The sequence below is a fragment of the Pteropus vampyrus genome, unplaced genomic scaffold (genome assembly GCF_000151845.1).
Source record: "Pteropus vampyrus isolate Shadow unplaced genomic scaffold, Pvam_2.0 Scaffold208, whole genome shotgun sequence".
In the NCBI taxonomy this organism is placed as follows: domain Eukaryota; kingdom Metazoa; phylum Chordata; class Mammalia; order Chiroptera; family Pteropodidae; genus Pteropus; species Pteropus vampyrus.
The window spans coordinates 2,955,163-2,963,190 of NW_011888989.1; positions in this window are offsets into that span (position 1 = coordinate 2,955,163).

The following is an 8,028-nucleotide window of genomic DNA, read 5'->3' on the forward strand; positions in this document are numbered from 1 at the left end:
TAAAGTCCTTAGAAGCAATGTTCGGCATATAGTAGGTATTTTGTAAATGTTGACTATGATTACTAACTTGATAGCATCTAATAGAGAGAGACAACCTGGGTGGAAGGGGGAAAGATAGTGGTCTTAGGCAGAGAAGCAGGATAAGCTTTAGGATTACATGGGTCTCCCTTTATATTCCTCAGCGTCCAGGATGTTTTGGTATCTATTTTCCTGGTGGTGGATAGATGTACATAAAATTAATGACATTAAAAGTTAATAACTAATGAAGATTACAGTAGATCTAGAAAAGAGTCCATGTTTGTTGCCTTTTCACTCCCTGATTTTGGGTCAACATTATAGGGTTAAGCAATTTATAGGATAATTTCCAGCATGGAAGCAATCAAAGCTTTGAACTTACTAAGTGACAGGTTACAGAGAATTATTTGTAAACATCATCATTACTCATGTTTTTGTGAATTGAAGTCACTTGGATAAAGATACTTAAAGTAATTATTAACCTATTATAAATGTTATGGACAGTATTGCTCATTATGTACTTCATGTTTCACACTTCATTTTTATAATTTTAGTTACGTGGTATTTCAGATGAGTATAAGCAATAATATATCACCAAGTCCACACTACTAGGTTGAGCAGACGTGAACTTTTTGTTTTCTTTGTGTCATATTTGCTTTGGTTTTGTCTTTTTAAGGAAATAAAACAAAGATACAGCCTTTTCCTTACTAAAGTACAGCTAGATTTCTTTCACCTTTCGCTATTACAAATAGCACTGAAATAAGTATTTTTGTGAAATATGTGAATGTACTTCTCTAGGACATATTGCTAGAAGTGGAAATGTTGGAATGTGAGATATTCACTTTCACTTGTAACTTAGGTATTAGAAAATTGTTCAGTAAAGCGCTTGTACCAATTTAGCCTCCCGCCAGTAATATGTAAGAGTCCCTGTTGCACCATATCCTTGCCAATACTTGATGTTACTGGACTATTGCCAATCTAATGAGTTCGAAATAGTGTTTTGATGTTTTTTAACTTTTATTTCTCTGATTGCTATTGAGGTTGGTGATCTTTTTCTGTATTTATAGGACACTTACATTTCTTGTACTCTGTAATGCCTATTCATCTTCCTTCATGGTTTGTGCTTTTTGTGTCTTAAGAAATCCATCTCTTCTCCATGTCGTAAAGATAGGCATCTCTGTTTTCTTCTGAATATGTTAGTTTTGTTTTTCACTTTTTGGTCTTTAAGCCAGTTAATGTAATAACAGAGAAAACAGAATGATCTGTGGTTCAGCTTCTGCTAGGCAAGGAAATACAGAATATTGTCATGAGAGCAGATTAGCTAGGTAGGGAAGAAAGTGAAACCAGAAGAGATGGGGAGAAAGAAAGGAGACTGACCAGTAGTCTTGGTAAATTCAAAGAACAAGTGCATTGGAAATTATCAGAATGACGAAAGTGAAAAAGATGGCCGATTGTGGTCAGAGAGAATTCAGAGCGACAGTTAGGGTAAAAAGGCATAGGGTGTGGTTATGAAGGTGAGTGAGTAAAATATAATGGCGACAAGGAAAAGGAGAATACTCTTCAAGTTCTTGAGAACGATATCGTCATTGAGTCCCTATTCATTTATCTGAGATCTCTACTAGGGTCATATAACCTCCTTCTCAGTTCTGATGATAGGTCAACACGTCCTATAAAAAGGCAAACTTATGCAAATCAATTTCTCTATTTTTTGAAAAAAAAATTAGTAATGGTTAGAAAAGCCTTTTTATTCCTCATGTAGGATAACGGCTTCAAATTCCTTTCTGTTGTAGACAAAGCTAGTATTTCAGGTCTATCTAGAAGTAAAGGATCTACATGGTACTTTTTGTCAATAGGAAGCAATGCTACTCAAACTTTAATATGCATACAAATCACCTGAGGAACTTGTTAAAATGTGGATTCTAGTTCATTAGGTTTGGAGTGAGGCCTAAAATGCATCTATTCTGGCTCCAAAGTGATGCCGATGGCTGCTAATCAGTGGATGAATCAGATTAAATATTTTCCTCTCTAAAATCATGATCCTTAAAAGCACAGCCCATTTGGAAGTGATCTTATCAAGGAAATGAAGCTTCAGCAGAACCAATGATGAATTTGTCATATTAATGTCCTGAGATTATAATGGTGATGGCTAATGGTATATGGTAAATATTCAAAGATGGTAGGATGTGACAGATTCAAACTCTACCTTGAAATGGAAACATATGAGGAGATTCTCATCTACTAGAATAAATGAATTTAGAAAGGTTATAGCATTCAAGATCAATATACAAAAATAAATTGTGTTTCTACATAAAAATATTGTTACAATGGCATAAAAAAATATTACTTAGGGATAAATATGACAAAACACTGAAAACTACAAAACACTGGTGAGAGAATTTAAACCTATATAAACCTATATAAGTTGTACCATGTTCACAAGTCAGAAGACTCAGTATTAAGATGTCAATTGATCTGTTGATTCAACACAACTCTAATAAAAAACCCAGTAGTCTTTTTTTAAATTGACAAGCTGATTCTAAAATTCATATGGAAACGCCAGACCTCAGCCAAAACAACTTGAAAAAGTTTCAGGGCTAACTACCTGATTTTCAGGTATTATAAAACTACAGTAATCAAGGCAATGTGGTATCAGCATCAAGACAGACAAATAGGTCAATGGAACAAAATACTGTGTAAAAATTGACACACGTGGATAATATTTTTTTTACAAAGATACATAGTTCAGTGGAGAAAGGACAGCTTTTCAACAAATGTTGCTAGAACCATTGGTTATCCATATGCAAAAAACAAAAACAAAAAAAACCTTTGATCAGTATCTTGGCACCACATATAAAAGTCAACTCAAAATGGAACATAATCCAAAATGTAAAACCTACAAAACTAGAGAAAAAAATAGAAGATACTTATGACCTTCGCTTATACAAAGATTTCACAGATATAATACTGAAAGCACAATTCCTAAGGAAAATTTGATAAATTTGAATTCATAAAAATTTAAAATGTCTGCTCTTTGAAAGACTGAAAATAAAATATTAAGTCCAATAGTGGACTTATATCTAGAATACCTAAAGAACTCAAAACAAAAAATAAAAGCAGGCAAAAGTTTTGACCAGATACTTCACTAAAAGTGTGCACATTTGCACGGTGAAGTAAGCACATGAAAAGATGCTCCACGTGATTAACCATTACAGAAATGCAAATTAGAACCACAATGAAATGCACAACCATTAGAAAGGCTAAAATTAAAAAAAAAGACTGACCATACCAACTGGTTTTTTTATTTTTATATTCCCATCCTTCTAAACCCTCCCCTTTGACAACCATCAGCTTGTTCTCTATTTGTGCATCTGTTTCAGTTTTGTTTATTCACTTATTTTGGTTTTTTAGATTCCATATATATGTGAGATCATATGATATTTGTCTATTTCTGACTTATTTCATTTAGCCTAACATGCTCTAGGCCCATCTATTTTGTCGCAAATATCAAAATTTTGTTCTTTTTATTGCTGAATAATATTTCATTGTATATATTTGTACCACCTCATCTTTATCCATTCATCTATTGATGAACATCTAGATTGCTTCATATCTTGGCATTATTGCAGTGAACATAGAGGTGCATATATCTTTTTAAATTAATGTTTTTGTTTTCTTTGCATAAATACCCAAAAGTAGAATTGATGGATCATATGACAACTCTCTTTTAATTGTTTGAGGAATCTCCATACTGTTTTCTGTAGTGCCTGCACCAATTTGCAATCCCACCAACAGTATATGAGAGTTCCATTTTCTCCACATCCTCACCAACACTTGTTTGTTGATTTATTGATGATAGCCTCTCTGATAGTTGAGAGGTTAGCTCTCATTGTGGTTTTAATTTGCATTTCCCTGATGATTAGTAATGTTGAGCATTTTTTCATATGTCTCTTGGCCATCTGTATGTCCTCTTGGGAGAAATGTCTATTTAGGTCCTCTGCCCATTTTTTAAATGAATTGTTTGGGGGTTGTGTGTGTGTGTGTGTGTGTGTGCGCGCGTGTGTGTTGCTTTTGTTTGGTGTGGAGTTATTTAGCTATTTTGAATATTAACCCCTTACCAGATGTATCATTGGCAAATATTCTCTCCCATTCAGTAGGCTGTCTTTTTATTTTCTTGATGGTTTCCTTTGCTGTGCAGAAACTTTTTAGTTTGACACAGTCCCATTTGTTTATTTTTTTCCTTTGTTTTTCTTGCTTGAGGATATATATCAAAAAAGATATTGCTAAGAGTGATGTAAGGGAGTTTACTGCCTGTATATTTTTCTAGGAGTTTTATGATCAGGTCTAAATCTTTAATCCATTTTGAGTTTATTTTTGTTTATGGTGTAAGAAAATGATCCAATTTTATTTTTTGCATGTATCTGTCCAGTTTTGCCAGCACCAATATTGAAGAAATTATCTTTACTCCATTGTATATCCTTGCCTCCTTTGTCACAGATTAACTGAAGGAAAGAAACAGAAACTTTATTTAAAGAAACAATGGCTGAAAACTTTCCTAATCTGGGAAAGGAAGCACAGTTTCAAACAAGATGACCTTAAAGAGACGCACACCAAGACACATTGTAGCTAGAAGTTAAAGACAAAACCACAATCTTGAAGAGAGCAAGAGAAAAATGAATTACACAAAGGAAATCCTATAAGACTATTAGCTGATTTCTCATCAGCATCTTTACAGGCCAGAAAGAGGAATAGTGGCAGAACATCTTTATGCTGAAGGAAAGGGACCAACAACCTAGAATAATTTATCCAGCAAGGTTATCATTCAGAATTGAAGGTGAGGTAAAGAGTCTCCTGGACAAGCCAAAACTAAAGGTCATCACCATTAAACCAGGTTTACAAAAAAAAATGTTGAACGGTCTTTTTTAAAGCAGAAAAGGAAAGTCCATTACTAGAATTAGAAAATACGAAAAAGGGAAAAATCTAACAGGTAAAGCCAAATAGTCAATAAACACATTCAAATATTTAAATCATACATTTAAAAAACTACTACAAAGGTTAAAAGAAAAAATATCAAACTCAACTGAAACTACAATAATAGGAGATACACAGCACAAAAAGATCTAAAACATGACATCAATAAAGTGTTGAAGGTGAAGTAAAAATTTAGAATATATTCAAACTTATGCCTATCAGCTTAAAATAGACTGCTATAGATATAGAATGATATACATAAACCTCATGGTGACAAATCAAAAACCTAGAAAAGAACGAAGAGCAAGGAACTCAATACACTAAAGAAAAACAAGAGAAGGGATCAAGAGGAGAAGAAAGGAACAGAACACAACTGTAAAACAACCTAAAAACAACCAAAAGGCAATAAGTACCTGTTTACCAATAATTACTTTAAATGAAAATGGATTAAATCCTCCAATAAAAAGACATAGGATGGCTGAATAGATTTAAAAAATATGACCTATCTCTATGCTGCTCTCAGCAGACTCATTTCAAATCGAAAGACACATAGCCGTTTTGTTTGTTCATTTATATTGTTCTTTAGATTCCACATATAGGTGAAATCATACGGTATTTGTCTTTTCTTGTTTTACTTAGAATAATACCCTCCAGGTCCATCTAGGTCATTGCAAATGGTAAGATTTCATTCTTTTTTATATTGCCAAGTAATACTCTATCGTGTATATGTACTATATCTTCTTTATCTAGTTTATGGAAGGACACTTAGATTGCTTCCATATCTTGGCTTTTGTAAATAATGCTGCAATTAATATAGGGATGCTATTTCTTTTCAAATTAGTGTTTTGGATTTTTTCGGATAAATACCCAAAATTGCTGGGTCATAAGGTAGTTCTATTTTTAATTTTTTGAGAAACCTCCATACTGTTTTCTATAACGGCTACACCAATTTGCAGTCCTACCAAAAGTACACAAGGGTTCCCTTTTCTCCTTGCCAACACTTGTTGTTTATTGATTTATTGATGATAGTCATTCTGACAGGTACGCAACTTTGTTGGATTTTGTTTTGTTTTGTTTTGTTTGTCTGTACCTATTGGTGTTTCCAGATTGCCATTTTCTTTAGCTCCAAGTCTGAGATTTATAAGGTAAAAAGTAAATCCACAGAACTTACCACCATGTCGTGTGTCCCTTAGGTCCCAAAGTCCCTAGCCTGTCTTTCCTCATCTCTGCACCGTTCAGAAACTCCTTATGTTTGTTTTATATATACTATCCCAGGTTTTTGTTGCACTTAACAAGAGAAATAGAGATAAGTACATCTATTCCATCTTTTATGAAGCAGAATTCCTCCTTCTTTTCTTATTTCCCAAACTACATTTTCAGTCAATGAGGGAAGGGAAGACTTAGTAGAGAAAATGTACATTCTAGAAGGAGAGACAGACAAAGAATAATTAAAGGAAGCGAGGCTGTTGGTCATGATATAGTCTGAGAGAAGAGCCTCCAAGCAGAGGGAATAGCCAGGACAAAGACGCTGAAGAAGGAACGTGTCTCTTGCGTATGAGTGTATCATACATAGTTCAGTCAGGAAAGCAGAACCACGATGAATGATATGAAATAAAGGATTTATTCAAAGGTTTGGGCCTCTTGCAGTCTCGGGAGCTAGTGAAAAAGCCTGTAGGAGGAGGTTGCCTCTGTGTCTCGTGGTAGATATGAAGTCATGGTAGACCAGCAGGACCAGCAGTCAGGAAGAAAAGCTGAATATGAAACAGGGAGATAAGAAACAGGAGAACAACTGGAAACTGTAAAGCCAAACTAGAACCCCTGTGCATCTCCACCCATCTTCCTCTGCTTCCCACCTTAGCTGCACAGCTAAACTGCTGAAGCAGTCTTGCCCTTCACAGCAGAGCTGCACACACCTGACTCAGGACTCAGAGAAGATGAAGAAGATCTGGTGGAAGAGCAGGCCCACATCAACAAAGTGAGCCAGCAGATCAGCAACAACATGCATGAGCTGCAGCAGCACTTACACCCTACACCTGCCTTCACAGCATCCTGGTTGCTATTTCACTGCTGCCTTCCAAATATCACACCAGGTTCTCTTAAGGCTATTGCCTAGAGGAAGAGAAGGGAATTCTGGGACATGTAGTTCAAATTTTACTAAGATGACGATAAAGAAGATCAAGAAAGCCAATGTGGCCAGACTGGGGCAAGCATGGGGAAAAGTAGTAAGGGTTGAAGTCAGAGACGTGTATTGGGGTCCATGTCATAAAGAGTCTTATAGACCATTGTAAGAACTTGGGCTTTTACTCAGTGACATGAGGACCTTTTGCAGGGTTTTGAGCTGAGGAGTAATTGTTACTTTAAAAAGGAATAACTTAAGTTTAATTAATGACATATCAGTACAACAGATAGCCCTGAAATATACATCTTATAAATAATGACTTAGAAGAAAAAGAAATGTCAGAAATCAATGGATAGTGGAAGCATCATTCAATAACTGGTATTAAGAAAACTGGACATTTAAGGGAAAAGAAAGTAGATTCTCATATAATTTTCCCAATGAATTTCCAAATGAATTTCAAGTTTATTAACTAAATGCATAACACTTAAAGTAAAAACAAATGGCTGCTAACATTTCTGGAAAACAATTTTATCCAACAAACTTTGATTAAATATCTGCTAAGTGCTAGGCACTCTGCTAGATGCAGGGAATACAACTATGATGAATGCGCTGTTCTGCTGTTGAGTCCATATTCTTCTGGGCTATTTTACAATATATACCTGGAGTCTTGAAATTGCAAAAAGTATAATATCTCCTCACTATACAGTCAAGTATATAAATATGTAACTTCCTGCTTATTTTCTATAACATATCCATTTTGAGGCTTCATTAATATAATCTTAATTGTTTCAAATTATACTCAATAAATTCAATTTTTTTTAAAATTTCCCCTTCCTCTTCTCTAATGTGGCATATAGGTTCTATGGAGCTTACATTTCATCATAGCCCTGAGAGGTGCCATCTGTCCCTGATGGGCATCATCCCCC